Source organism: Chenopodium album, chromosome 6 (assembly GCF_948465745.1).
Source record: "Chenopodium album chromosome 6, dcCheAlbu1.1, whole genome shotgun sequence".
In the NCBI taxonomy this organism is placed as follows: domain Eukaryota; kingdom Viridiplantae; phylum Streptophyta; class Magnoliopsida; order Caryophyllales; family Amaranthaceae; genus Chenopodium; species Chenopodium album.
Genome location: NC_137839.1, coordinates 3,767,527 through 3,783,924, shown reverse-complemented (window position 1 = coordinate 3,783,924; position 16,398 = coordinate 3,767,527).

The window sequence follows — 16,398 nt, the reverse complement described above, 5'->3', positions numbered from 1 at the left end:
ATCACTAAGTAGCTTTTTGGCCAACAAATCAAAAAAACTAGAACTCAATGCACCATCAAAAAAGCAAATTATCACCAATCAAAAGAGTGATATTTTCCATGTAATTCACACTTTTACTAACCATACGCCTTCACGTTCTCAACACATTCCTCCCTCCTCCATTCCTCACTTCTTCATGGGCACCTCCTTTCTCATTTCACCTTTATATCATCTTTTACCCTATATAAATTTGTCATTTCTATTACCTTATTATATATGTTTAGCCCATCTAAAAGTCTATAATTAATATTCTAACCTAGCCTCTAATAAATTAAATCTCTCCCACTTCACTAAAAATTAAAATGGCGGCATCTAATCTAGCTCTTATACTTGGTTTATGGTGCATGGCCATGCATGCAGAGATTCATAATCATCCTCATCAAGCACATGTAGTGTGTGGAGGCACAAATGGTATCCTTGCAAAGGCAATGGAACCTGATGGGGATGACGACGACGATGATGGTTCATATGATTATGCGCCGGCTGCATGAAGATCAATCTAACCACACCACTTAGTCATGGGAGACTAGGGAGAGTCATGTTGCTAGAGTAATTATTATGTTAATCAATGGTCTTTTGATATTAATTACTTACTTAATTAGCTTATTTTTAGCACTATATATATGAAACCCTAACCCTAGCTAGCTAGGATTATTACATATGCATAGATATATATATGAAACCCTCTATATATAGACACATACTAGTATTATAATTCAATAGTTTAGTTCCTATATATACTATGGTATTGTATGTACACGCTTCTTTAATTTGGGTCTTATGCACCAAATTAAATTAAACCAATAATGGAACGAGCTATTAATTAATATATGTACATGTATGTATTATCATATATGGGTACTTAATTTGCATATGTTAATTTGTGCAATTAGTTTTATATATACATATATCAGGCATAATTTGTACAAATTTAATTATTCTTTTAAATCAGGGACAATTTGAATAAATTTAATTCATCATGGTATAAAACTGAAATACACAAACTAACAATTTGTAATCATCCAATGATCCAATTGAATACGGAGTACTTTACAAACTTTAAGCATTTGTATCAAGCCTAATTTTATCATATTCATATTAATCAATATTTAAGCATTTGTATCAAGCTAAGCCTAATTTTTATCATGCATCTTTATTGCCATTGAAACCAAAATCATTGGACATCGCCGGAATTGAGTGTTTGGGATGGAAAGGTTGAGACATCGCCGGATATTTGCCAGGATATTGTGGAGGAGTTGTGTACGGGATGTCATATATTGACATTTTTTTTTGTTGTTGAAGAAGATGCATGTCATATTGACATTATTATAATTAAGCTAGACTAAACCATGATTTAAGTACTACGTGAAAAAAATGAAAATGGCACCGGTTCAAACCCGGCCTAAGGCACCGGTTTGAACCGGTGCCAAAAATATTCAAAAAAAAAATATTATCCCTCCTTTTGGCACCGGTTAACCGGTGCCAATAATGTCCAATTTTTTTTTTTTTTTTTTTTTTTTTTTTTTTTTTTTTCACTTAACAATTAAATCAACTAAAAAAAAATAACATCACAATATAAATCGAATTGGTTTCAATATAATCCAAAATTTACAATATATAATCAAATACAAAATTACAATATAGATTAATTACAACTAACATATAAATAAATAAAAAAAATTACATTATAAATCATAAAAAAAATTACAATATACTCGTAAATCAAAAGGAAAATTACAATATGAACATATCAATATTCTTGCATCTGTACCTGCACCAAGTAAAACAGAAAAAAAAAATGGTAAAAATAAGCTTAAGAAAAAATAAAAAAAACCCAGAAATTCAATCCAAACCCAGAAAAAAAAGCATTAATTCAAACAAAGGAAAAAAAAAAAACAGAAATTAAAATCGAAATTAAAAAAAATCGAAATCGAAAAAAAAAAATAACAAAAATTGAAATCGAAAAAAAAAAACCAAATCGAAAACAAAATACCAGAAAACCCAAAAAACCAAAATCAAAAACAAAATCCCAGAAATCGAAAACAAAAACCAAAATAAAAATCAAAATCAAAATCAAAATTGAAACCCAAAAAACCAAAATCAAAAACAAAATCCCAGAAATTGAAAAAAAAAAACAAAATCAAAATTGAAACCCAGAAAAACAAAATAAAAAAAAAATCCTAGAAATCGAAAAAAAAAAACCAAAATCGAAAAAAAAAACCAAATACGAAAATAAAAACCAAAATCGAAAAATTTGAATCGAAAAAAAAACAATTAAAATAAAAAAAATCCCAGAAATCGAAAAAAATAACCAAAAACGAAAATAAAAACCAAAATCGAAAAAAGAAACAAATCCGGAAAAAAAAAACCAAAATTGAAAAATTTGAATCGAAAAAAAAAAACAATTAAAATCAAAAAACAAAAAAAATCCCCAGAAATCGGAAAAAAAAAAAACCCAAAATCGAAAAAAAAACCAAATCCGAAAAAAAAAACAAAATCGAAAAAAAAAAAATTAAAAAAAAAAAACCAGAACTTGAAAACAAAAACCCAGAAATTGTTGTTGATGTTGATGCCGATGGGAATGGAGGCGGTGCTCGAACTTTGTGGTGGTGGTGGCGGATGTTGTTGTGGCGGCTGTTGTTGTGGTGGCGGCTTTGGTTGCTGCGGATCTAAGGGGAGTGGAGATCGAAGGGAGATGAAAGAAGAACTAAGAGAGAGGAGATCGAAAATGGTGATCTAAAGAAGAACGTAGATAAAGAGAGGATAGAGAAGGGAGAGGAGAGAGAAGGAGAGGAGAGGAAATGGGGAATGGAGGCGGAGAGAGGAAAGCTATTAGGGTATAAAAATTAAATGACCCGGGTTTTTTTTTATACAATGTTGGACGGTTCAGTGGCACCGGTTCAAACCGGTGCCCTTTGTATTTTTGGCACCGGTTTGAGCTGAACTGGTGCCATTACTCTTGGTCTAAAATCCCGCCCATTTTTAGGGTGGTTTTTGACACCGGTTTGGTCTGAACCGGTGCCATTTAGGGGTTGCCTTTTTGTATTTTTCTACTAGTGAAGAGTAGCATATTAACTACCACACCGGTATACAGCCTTACCGGCCTATCAATATAATGTTGCATTGCCGTTGTTTTGTTGTTCAAAAACCTTCATATATAAATCTATCTATCATCAAGTCTTATATATTTATTTAAAAAAAAATAACATGAAAACAAGTGATTAAGAGTGAAGCTTTATTTGCGACGATTTTAAGGATATTTTTTTTTTTTGAAGGGAAGATCAATTCATTATTAAGAAGTCATACGACATCTACAAAAGAGATCAGAAACGATAAATACAATGAAAATTGAATCAAATAACAATTCTAATTCTGTAAAACTACAATTGCGAGTGAGAATTGACATTGTTGAATACCCTCGTCTCTTGAAGCGTTGTCCTCTGTAGCCTTCTTCTACAGGGGGGCATTTGCGATTCTTGATAGTTTTTGAATTGAACAAAACCTGATTCAATTAATTGTAGTCGTTGATATAACATCTCATATTGTATGAGGATACAAAAAGGGGAAATACAAATAATAAAATGAATTATAATAAGATCATATTTCGTGAATAATGAATAATTATTATATAAATATATTATAAGTATATATACACATAAAAACAAAAGGATAATGAAATTTAAACCATCAGTCTTTTGTAAGAGATTATTTAACCATAATCTAATCTAAACCAATTATCAACTTTGTTATTAATATTATGTAAAGAAAATTTACATATATACAAACCATAATGTTCAATTTATTTTATTTTATTTTTTATAATAGATACTCAAAAGTAACTAAATTTTGGTTTGACAATAATAATTTCAGTTTTAAAAAGCCTTTAATAAAATTTATCGATTGTTGTCTACAACAGTAGCAACTTAGGGCAACGTTTGGGCTACTCACTAGTCTTCTATGAAAAGAGGATCAATCTAATGATTTTTTGTCCAAAATAAAGAAGATTGTTCATATACTGTTTTATGTATAAATACATGGGAAAGGAAGTAAAAAGTAACGTATGTTAAGCAAAGATATCCACGTGAGAAATGAAGGGAAGGCTCACAAGAGAGTGTGCATGGCAAAGGGCAACCACGTACCATGTATGGCCTATTGGCCTTTCCTTGTGGCGGCTAACTCACCTACATTTGGTCCATATGTTCACATATATTGACATTAATTCACTTAGCATTATTTTTGGGATGATGACTTTTAAGTCGTCTAATTTTTCTAAATCCATATATGATTCAATTTGAATAAAAGATTAATTAACTCTAATCATATGATTATACAAAAAAAAAAAAAAAAAAAGAAAAAGATCTTCAAGCTAATTTGTGGAAGAGTACGTTGTTGTCCCGAATCAAAATTATTGCCTAATATATGTATGTGCTCTTAACGAATAAGTATTACAATCTTTTAAAACATCTAACCCAATAAATAATATAACAAGATGAAGTATATTTATGTGTCGTGTATGGTTATTAATTTTAAGCTGAACACATTTGTTTCGTAATTACCAATAATATAAGCATTGTATTTACTACGGAGTAAGTCAATAAGTATTAAGAAACACCTAAAAATCAACAGCACATTAAGTGATCATTAAGTATTCATTAGCATCCTACAAAAGATAAAATTAACATACAGCTCTAAATCTTTTTGCCTTTTGCAAATCATTCCTTCCTTTGATTTGAATTATTTTAAAATTTCAATATAATGATCCTTTGTGGTAGGACCAAATTATGGGAATTTAAGCTCAGCAATTCAGCATGAGGCTAGCACACATAACAACACTTAACAAACGAGCATAACTTGTGACTTCCAACCCTTTCTTTTTCTACCACTTTTAATGCACAAAGTTGTACTAACCTACCTTTTATGACCCCTCTTCAAAACTTCTCTATTTAAAGCTTTGAAATGTTTTTTATAACACCACAACTTTCACAAGTTAATTATACATCCATTTATTCATTAAGATTACTTAGCTTTCACTACTTTTTCCACGTTATTTACTGAAAAATGTCGTCAATTTTCGTGGCTGTGTTCCTTGAAGATTGCAAAGGGCTAAGGAATGATGATGATAATGGCTATCTTAGAGCAGCTTATGTAGTGGAAGGGGATGACGACGACGATGATGGTACTTATGACTATGCGCCCGCAGCATGATTAGTTGATTAGTTGGTTCAATTCAATGTATTTTACAATGCAATCTAGCTACTTGTATTATATGAGGAAGCTTAGATAGATGTAGTCTAAACGGCTAAACTTGGTAGGAATTGGTTACTCAGTACAGTCCTATATATGTTCATATAGAACATGGACTATATCTTTGTACTAAGTTTTGTCCTTAATTAAATGAGATTGTTTGATCTTTCATTATAATGTGAAGTATATATGCACTATCTTTGTACTATATATCTATATATATATGTATTTTATGAGTATTTGATTTACCATGATGAGTAACTCAATAAATCTCATCATGCAAACTTCTTGTTTCACATTAATTTATTGTAGACCACTAATTTAAAGACATTATGGTAAAAAAAAAAAAAAATGTTAAAATGAAGGTTCTTATGTTATAATAAAAGTCATTGTGCTAACATTAAGGTTAAGAGGTTTTTTTTTTTATTTTTTTATTTTTTGAATGACAATTTTAAAATACTAGTCAATATGAATAAGGTCACTATTATATTAAAGGCCTGTTCTTTTCAGCTTAATAGCAGTTCAGTTTAGTTCAGTTTCAATCAGTTTAGCTCCCAATTTTCTTATCTCATAAACAATTCAGTTCATTTCAGTTTAGTTCAGTTCAGCTCCAAACAGTTCAGTTCACTTTAGTTCAGTTCAGTAAATTAGAACAAACCCTAATATTAGTTAACTATATATGTTTAACAAAACATTGGTTGATACATGTATATATACTTCGGGTTTACAATAATATTAAAAGTCACACAAGTTTTAAAAATGTCACTATGTCAAAACTAAGCTAGTAGTAGTCTAGTATCAATTACTTGTCCGAGTTGTCCCATATGGAACTCAGGTCCACACAAGTTTTAGCATACTAGTAGTCTAGTATCAATTACTTGTCCGAGTTGTCCCACAGACCCACACTGATCAGTGACCAATTGATACTTTCACTTGTAAGAACTTCTGGATTTTATGGAATACAATAAGGCAGCTCCTAGGTCTTGCTTAAGCTAGCTTAGTCCAAACTTTTACAAATGTGATGAAAATGTGCAATCAAAAATTGATGAACTTTGTTTTTAATAAAAAGTCAAATGTAGCAACTAATTTTAGACCAAAGGAGTATAGTTCACACACATAATTGATTTTCACTATATAAGGCACATATTTGAATATAATTAATTTATTTAGTTATAACCTTAATTAATTCTCTGTATGTTTGAATAAAATTTATTTAGAAATGGTTGATTGTTTAAACACTACGTATTTTGTATAATAATAACTAGACAAAGCTTGACCAATTAGATCTTGTTAATTTTTTTAAAATATTCCTGAAAACATAGGAGCAAAGTTTGTAAAATTTGACTAAAAAGATGGTGTTAAGATAATTAGATCGAGATAAAGGGAGTAGGAAAAAAAATGACTTTTTTGAACTTGCTAAGATTGTGTTAAGACCATTTTATTAGTTACAATGATGCACATTATAAAGGACAACAATGTCAACATATATTATGTCCCGCAAAAAGCAAAACTAAAGCTAGCCATGCTTTAGTATGCTTTAATTTAGCCAGTTATTCTACCAAGTGATGAACGAATCGTATCCAAACAATTAACATACGTACGTTTGTTTTCGACATTGCGCACAAGAGCGATCGAGCGCCCCGTGCGCAGATGATGATGCGCGCACACTATGACATCCTTGCCTACAACTTTCGTGTGGGTTGTGCACGACTAAAATTAGCTTTACCAATTGCCATGCACCCATGCATCATTTATCTACTTTATTTGTACTTGTTTGAGTTCTCTATATAACGCCTCAATTATCCTTTTTTATATTAGTCAAGCAATCTTACAAACCTTATAGAAGGATATTTATCATTTCAATTCCTTTCAATTTTTTATTTCTTAGAAAAAAAAAACAAAAAAAAAAAAAAAACAAAAAAAAAAAAAAAAAAAAAAAAAAAAAAAAACCTTAGATTTAATGGCCATTTTCCAGCAAAATTTCCAATCTCACATGGAGTATGATAATGCTAGTAGTGGAGCTGGTGATAAATGTACAAATCTTCTGGTGGTTGATCTATGGGAAGGCGACGATGATGATGACGATGGCACCTACGACTATGCACCTGCAGCATAGTGATTTTTAGCCATAGTATTGTTGTTAGAATACGTGCATTATTGCACCTTTTGCTATGAGTGTAGAATTACCTCAAATTGTTAGGAGTAAAATGATTAAATGAGGCCATTTTCATCGATTTTTACTTGAAATTTAGAAAATTGCAATTGTGTACTTTTCTATTTCTTCCATACAATTATAGCTTGATTATTGAATCTATGTTGAGAGACATAAATATATAGTGTATGTACGCTCATACGAAGAATATAGCAATTAATGAAGTTATGTTTTTTTTTACAATTAATTGGATGAAATTGAATGTAGCAAATTAAACTATCGATAAAGTATACTCAGTACTTTTATAGTTTTATGTACTACTACATAAATTGTGTTCTTCATAAGGCCAAAGAAAGGGGCATTAAAGTGTGGCATATCAAAAGTGCGGAGTTGATCTCACTACTGCATATATGCATTTTTTTTTTTTTTTTTATCAAATAATGCAACACCCAAATCGGTTGCATTAGATAAAAAACCGTCGCATTAGACCTTAAGACCTAAGATTTGAATTCACTACTAGCTAATAAGGACCTTAAGATGTGGCTAGCTAGCTACATATATTTGAAACCAAATCTAATTTGGATTTATAACTTAAAATTTGAATGACATCAATGCTATGTTCATCCTTCACTGAGTTCAATCATCAACTTTTACTACAATAGAATTGTTACAAATTAAAACATTTGTTCTATTTGACTTTTCAAGATAAAATATATTGTATAGTAATAAACTTTTAGTGAAAAATTTCACTTTCATTTAGGAAAACATAACAGTGTCTCGTTTTTTTTTAAAAAAAATGTTCATATATTTAATATGCAATTAAATTATTAATTAGATATTATGTACAGTAAAAAGAAAGAAAAAGAAACTAATTAATTTTAAATCCGGAGAGTTTATATAAATATTAATTCATATTCTAGTTACTGATTTCCCTATTTAGCGTACATGATATCTCCTTACAATATGCCGCATATTTTAATGTCTTTGTGGATATACTTTTGAACCACAATTATAGCCTTATAGGATCTTCGGGGATATATACTACTTAGTACATAACTACATACCCAATTGACTCATTACTATCTCAGTCAATTTGTTGCCCCAACATACATTACAACATATAGAGACATAAAACACTACCAAGGCATCTATTCATCAAAAGCTAAACATATATCACCTCAAATAAAAGGTGAATATATTCTTCAATTTTTTTGACCAATACTACTTTGTACATGACCCTAGCTTATATTTTGAATCAAAAATAGCTTTTAAGGCCGTCCAATGGTCAATTACTTAAATGTAACCGATGTGGCGCTGAGCTGTCCTTCGAGTTCTTATGTGGCGGGACGACCATATGATCCACATAAGGCTACCAATTGGACTATGCATCCACTTCAGCATTTGGCTTGTGCTTTATTATACTTTGCCATCGTTATAATTAATCTAATTGCGGAAGAATAATATAATCATGCATATATAACACGTTTTCTCTAAAGGGTTACTTGCTTTCGTAAATCATTTTATTGGTCATTGGTGCTAGAAATTGGAACATGATACTATATGCTTCGTAGCAAATATGCTAGTATCGGATGTCAAATGTTATTGGAGAGACTACGAATATACAAATGGAAGCTATTGACGACACTTGTTGCAATAATAACAATATCTATTAGTACTAAAACCCTAAATCAATTAAGGACTTCATCAATTCACTAAGGCTCGATTATAGGGTAATCTTGACCATAATGAGTTTCTTATGATGATGCAAATACATTTTCAAAATGAGAATAAATAGATTTCAATAAAATACTTCTTCGTATATCTTATATATGAAAATAAGACATTCAAGTAGAAAAAGAACTACTTCGTATATCTTAAATCCCTCAAACACGTTCACAAAACTTTGTACTGTATTGGATTATGTCAAAACTAAATTAAATTAATGGAAAAATGAAACAATAAAACAACAAATAGTGATATATGGCAAAATATATTAGCCAAATAGTTCCAACAAGATCAGACAATTAAGCATGTCATTTTCATTATCAAAAACATTAATAAGCATGCTCCAAAAAGCCACAAAAATCACAAGATACAAAAAGCATATACTCAAAATCTAAACCATATCACTTCCTCTAGCAAACAAGGAATATAACCTACATATTTTTTTCTACTTTTAATTTGGCAACCACAAATTGCATTTACTTTTATTAGGCATAACTTCAAATTCGACCTTTAATTTCCTATGATGTATCAATCACAAACCTGAATCCGAACCAACGTGTCGCCTAGCTGTCGTACACATTCTTATGTGGTTGGACCATACGATGCCACACAAGCATAACACATGTACTATAAACTTTAGGCTTTGGCAATGCACATTCCTTAGGAGAATCACCCACTTTCTCGTGTGTTGCCTTGTGCCCTAGCATATATATCCACCCTTTTTTGTTGTGGCCTTTGAATTTGTCCACCAATATATATTTACCATTATATCATGCATAATTATAAGCAATTCACATAATCATCACATTAAAAAAACTAAGCTAGTTTTGAAGCAAAATACTTAATTTTGTTACAACAACCTAGTTGTTTCTTAAAAATGTCTTTGGCTATTGATTCGAGGAGGAGAAACTTGAACGACGGTGGTGATGGTTTCAATGACAATTGGAGTGGCTACTATGACAATGTTTGTCGAAGAAGGTTCGATGAAGATGGTGATGATGATGACGACGATGGAAGTTATGATTATGCGCCTGCTGCATAATTTGAGCAAAATGCCAATGCTTTCATTTTTTTTTTGGGTAGATTATAACGTATTGTACGTTTTGTTACATAGGAGTTGAGTTTAAATGTCTCCAATATTTTCTTACTAGTACAAAATTTCTTCTTATTAGCTAGTAGGAAAACCGGGGATTTACATATTTTATTAAGAGGAATAGATGAATTTTGTAAAAGCTAAGTTTTAATACTTAGAAGTTAAAAGTACTCCATAGTAGTTTAGTGTCAATCACACTGAAATTATCAGGCGATCCTTTAGCTTTTTCTATATAATTAAATAGTAATTTAATTATTATGGACCATTCAAGTGTCCTTCAATATAATGTTCTATGTGCCTATGTATACCATGGCCTGGATTAATAAGGATTTATCAAGAATTAAGGTCATCTTGGATTAAATTTGAATCGGTGCATTGAATTGTGCTATCTCCATTATTCATATAATTAAATTAATTAATAATTAACAATTCATAGGATAGATAAACCCTAGTAGCTAGCTAATTTATACCAAGTGATTCATTCGATCAATCAATGACTTCATTAACAATACAATCATACGATTCATACTAATACTGAGTCATGTAAGTTAACGACGTTGAATATGTCATCTTAACATTTAAAAAAAAACACACACACACACACAATTAGGTATTAATGGTCCTCAGTATTAGTTAGGGCTAATTCTTAACTCAATTAATTGCAACTTATTAGTCACATGCATTCAGTAAATTAATTAAATAATGCTTCTATGATTCTATGCCGATATTGATCATAAAGCCAACCCAGAAAGATTTGGGTACATACGTTAAATTATAGATTGAATCGATTCTCACCCTCGCTCTTGTGGCTCTCTAAACACCAAAAAAAAAAAAAAAAAAAAAAAAAAAAAAAAATTATAGATTGAAGCAATATTATTTCCCCACATGTACCTTGAGTAATTTGATTGCAAGACAAGACTTTAAATTGTTTGTAACACAATTTTAAAAAACTTAAGCATTACTTTGAGTATGGTTCCACTATATATGTCTCCAGTCTAAGAGTAATCCTCTTGAGTTTTGGCCATTCAAGCTAAGGTTAAATTTGAGGGCATAGCGGAAGCAAAAATGTATATAGTGTTGGACATTCAATCACAAACATGCACACAAGAACACAGCAGGCACTTGATTGCAAGCAGAAATTAAAAACCATCGATAGATCTACTATGACAAAAAAATCTTTTTAGAGCCTATCTTGAGGTATTGTTTTTAAATATTTTTTTTTATACGAGTAACATATATTTAAAGCTATAATATGCACATTTAAACTCATTTAAGAAAATCAAATGGTTCAACAAAATGCAATAGTATTGCTATAATTATATTATACAAAGACTATATATTTCTACCGTTTTTATACTTGCAACAGTTTAACTTTTACACTATTCATATGTCCCACTTGACGTACTACTAGCTTTAATGCTTTAACTATATTTATAGCTAAACGAAGATATATTTATGTGAGATTTTGTTAGTTTCGTCTCGATTTATACTATTTTAATAACATATGTTTATACTTTTTACATATTGCTATTTTTTTACATGAAATAATGTATCGACCAGCGTGAAAAGAAAAGGGTTACAACTTGTAAATATTAAAAATTAAAGGAAGTATTATCTAGTCAATTTTAAGTGTATTCTTTAGCAAACTTGTTAGCATGGATATCTAGCCATGCAACACATATCAACAAAGCAACTAGTAAAGTAGGCCCCAACATGGCAACATACATATATGATATATCTATCTATACATATGTACAAGTAGTAACAACACATATTCTAAAAATCTAATCGTATCAATTCAACCAAGCTAAGAAGAGAATAAAACCTAGCTCTCATTATATCTATTCTACTTTCAATGACCAAAAGTTGCCTCAAGACTCAAGCACTCAACAACACTTTTTCACGTAAATCCTATGATCACATACCTAGAACCGAGCCGAGATGGCGCTGACGTGTCGTTTGAGCACTTGCTATAGATGAACTATATGATGCTAATTATGCCAAGCTAGGACTTAAGCCATGCACTTTATGCATTTTGGCATACACATTCCATAGAAAGCCTATTATTCCTAAGTTCTTGCTCGTGTACGTAGTCTTAGAATATCTTACCCTTTTTTGAAGCTTAATGTTACGTATATTTATAAGCATTATATGCAAATTAAATTTTCACAACTTCAAAAACCTAGCTAAGCTAATTTATTGCTAGCATATACATTAAACATTATTATAGTCCATTGTTTAAACAATAATCATTGTGATGGCGGTCATTGATTCGAGGAACTTGAAGAATGGAAGAGCTTTTGATGCTGATGATGATTGCATAGTTTACACCTATGTTCATCAAAGAAGCTTCATGGAAGATGGAGACGATGACGACGATGATGGGACTTATGATTATGCTCCTGCTGCATAATTACTAGCTACGATATATAATTATTAGTGCTAACTAGTTAGTTGTTCATAATAATTGAAGCTCATTAACTAAGAGTAAATTGGCTCATTTAACCTGTTACATGTCTTAGCTAATGTATTTTTTAAAGTTGTAATGGTTTGTAAAATTTTTGTGTGGTACATCAGCTTTATCTTCTTCAAGCTAGTAATTTGAATCATAATTAGATTCTTCCGTGTTATCTGATATCCATTTATTACTCCGTATTTAGAGTTTGGTTTTGACGATCAATCAATTACGGAGTATAAATAAATTTGATTGTTTTAAATTATACTCCTTCTTTATTTTATGATATACGGAGTACTCCGTAGTAATTTTCGGTTTAAATTTTCAGTTTTGTTAAGTATTTTCTCTCCAAGTTACAAACAAAAGTAAAGAAAATAGCTTACTAGATTTATATAATATATACTAGCCGTCTATAACAAACGTGGAATAATTAATTAGAGTTTTTGTTTGCCATGCACGCACGTAAGAGATTGATTTACAATACTATTTCTTTTATCTTAATCACGTGCATGTTGCATGTATATGCTTCAAATTCAGATCCTCTTAAAGTCGTTTTATAGTATTAATTTTGATACTACCTCCGTTTTATGTTAGTCGCAACATTTGTCAAAAATGGCGGATGTTTCATATTACTTGCTAAAAAACATTTCATTCCTTTTTAATTATTACTTTGGCATTCCTCTCAAACTCTCTCCTTGTCACATGCATTTTTATTTTTAATTACTCTAATCATTTAACACTTACAAACAAATTTTGCCTAAGAGCCTGTAAAACCCTCCATAAAGTTACAAATTATAAGAAGCGGAGGTAGTGATCATACGATATATCAAAATGATTTATTTTTGTTTAGTGTTCGAACATTTAATTTTTTTGGATTTTTTAATTTTTTTAAAAAAATTTTGTAAAGGAAAGGTACACATAAGTTAGAAAAGTCTTATGTAGATGACACAACAAGGACATAAGGATATGATAAAGATAGAGCTAAGAATCAAATACATTATGTACCAAAAATATCAACATCGGACAAAAAGCAATATCAACAAGATGACTACATATATTATACACATGCATATATCTTCGAATATAATCTTACCTTTTACATAATATGTAAGTATTGATTCCTTCTTGTAATATGTTCAACATTCAACAACACTATTACTATATGCAAGCAAGCATGCATAGCATTAGCTTTTACACAATTGAGCAATGTGTAAGCACACTTTATACACGAGCTAAACTTGCGCCACAAAATGTTACGTTGCCTCGGAATATTTATCTACTTCTAAGCTCGCCCTCTATATAAACCTTTCAATGTCCTTTCGAAAATCATCAAACAATCCTCCTTAGTTCGCTTACCAACCTTACAAAGTCGATCTCTTCGAAAATTTCTATTTATAGAAAGTTCTAACTTAATACAATGGCCATTTTCTTGAGAAAATTTCAAGCTCACGAAGAAGATTATGATTGCATTAATGTAGAAGATATTTGTAGATATTTTTGATGTTTTATTACATTTTTGTACAGCTCCTCTCTCTATTTATATATACAGAGGGCATTGTAATAAAGATAAGAAATCAGATAATAAAAATTCTTTTCCTCTTTTTCTCTCTGAAATTTCTCTCTGTTTTTCTGGTAATTTTTCCAGAAATTTCTGGAAATCTTGAAGAGAACTTCAAGATTTCTCATGGTATCAGAGCTTCAGTGCTCGATTCTTGATTTCCGCTGCTAAATTCTTGTGTTCTTCTTCTTTTTTTATTGATTTTTCGACGAAATTGATCATTAATTTCTTGATTTTTTTTTTCGGAAAATCAATTTTAATCGAATTCGTTTTTCTTTGATTTCAATCTCAAAGTTCTAATCGATTGCGATTACAATGGCTTCTGAACAATCTGCGACTTCTATTCACAATTCTGGAATCAATTTCAATGATCCTTACTACCTCTCTAATGGCGATCATCCTGGAATGCAATTAGGTACGCATGTTTTGACTGGACCTAATTACATTAATTGGAGTAGAACTGTTAGAATGGCGTTGATTGCGAGAAACAAATTAGGCTTTGTTGACGGAACAATTTCTTCACTTGCGATTGATTCTGATGATTATCAAAAGTGGTTGAGGAATGATTACATGATTATGAGTTGGATTCTCAATTCAATGGATAAGGTGTTGGCGGAGAGTTTTCTGTTTGTGAATTCTTCAGCTCAATTATGGAAGGAGTTGCAGGAGAGATTTGGTCATACGAATTTACCTCGATTGTTTGAGTTACACAGGAGTTTAACTCATATTCAACAGAATGATTCTTCGATTGCTGAGTATTTCGATAATTTGAAGAGAATTTGGGATCAATTGCAGATCCTTGAAGGTTTTCCAGATTGTTCACGTGGAGCAATTAAGTCATGTTCATGTGGTATAATGAAGAAGATATTTGAAAATGATCAGAAGCAGAAGTTGATGCAATTACTTGGTGGATTGAACAGGAATTATGATGCTGTGAAGACTAATTTGTTGAGTGCAGATTCTATTCCTACTATTAACAAAGTTTATCATACTTTACAGCAAATTGAACAACAGCAAAAGCTTAATTCTGTTGTTGTTCCTGAAATGAATGCTTTAAATGCTTCTTCGAGAGTTTTTCAGAGGTCTGGTGCTCAGAATCAACTTTCTCTTCAGAAGAGAGATTTTAAGAAGTCTAAGAATGACTTATTCTGTGATAATTGCAAGAAGAAAGGTCATATTATTGATCAATGCTTCAAGATTCATGGTTTTCCGGATTGGTGGTTAGCTATGAAAGGCAAATCTGATGGCAAGATGGCTGCTAATGCTGATTCTTCTTCTTCTTCTGGTATTCTTGGTTCTGGTCCTGTGCAGGCTGGTTCTAGTGCTGCTAATGTAGATCCTGTGATGGTTTCCAATGTGTATACTGAAGTGATGAAGATGATGAAGGCTCAGAACAATGGAGAATCGACTGATCTAGATAATCCTCTGAATGGAACAGTCAATTTTGCAGGTATAACACATCTCTCTAATGGATTTTCTTATAATAGCATGAATTGGATAATAGATACTGGAGCTACTGATCATATGGCATGTTGCTTAGCTTTATTTTCTACTTTGAAACCCATTCAAATTCCTCTCAAAGTAGGCTTACCTAATGGTAATTTTGTAGTGGTTAATCATGTTGGGGATGTGATTCTAAATTCTCACATTACTTTGCATGATGTTCTGTATATTCCCACTTTTAACCATAATTTGTTGTCTGTGAGCAAATTGTTGCTTCATAGTCCTTTAGTAGCCTCTTTTGAGAAGGACTTTTGTGTTTTTCAGGACCTTACAACTAAAGAACTCATCGCTTATGGTAGAAGACATCCTGGTTTATATATTTTTGAGAATTCTAAGGTTGTAGTTGATCATTCTCCTAGAGTGAATAATGTTGTATCTAGCTGTGAGCTTGTTCATGCTAGATTAGGTCATGCTTCTATAGGCAAATTGAAGCATTTGAAATTCCTATTTTCTGATAATAATACAAGTTCTTTTCATTGTGAGGCATGTATTTTTGCTAAGAATCATAAATTGCCAATCCAGTTATCCAATTCACATGCTGAAAATCCATTTGATTTGTTGCATATTGACTTGTGGGGTAAATACAGAACACCTTCCTTAAATGGTGCTACATATTTTCTGAATATTCT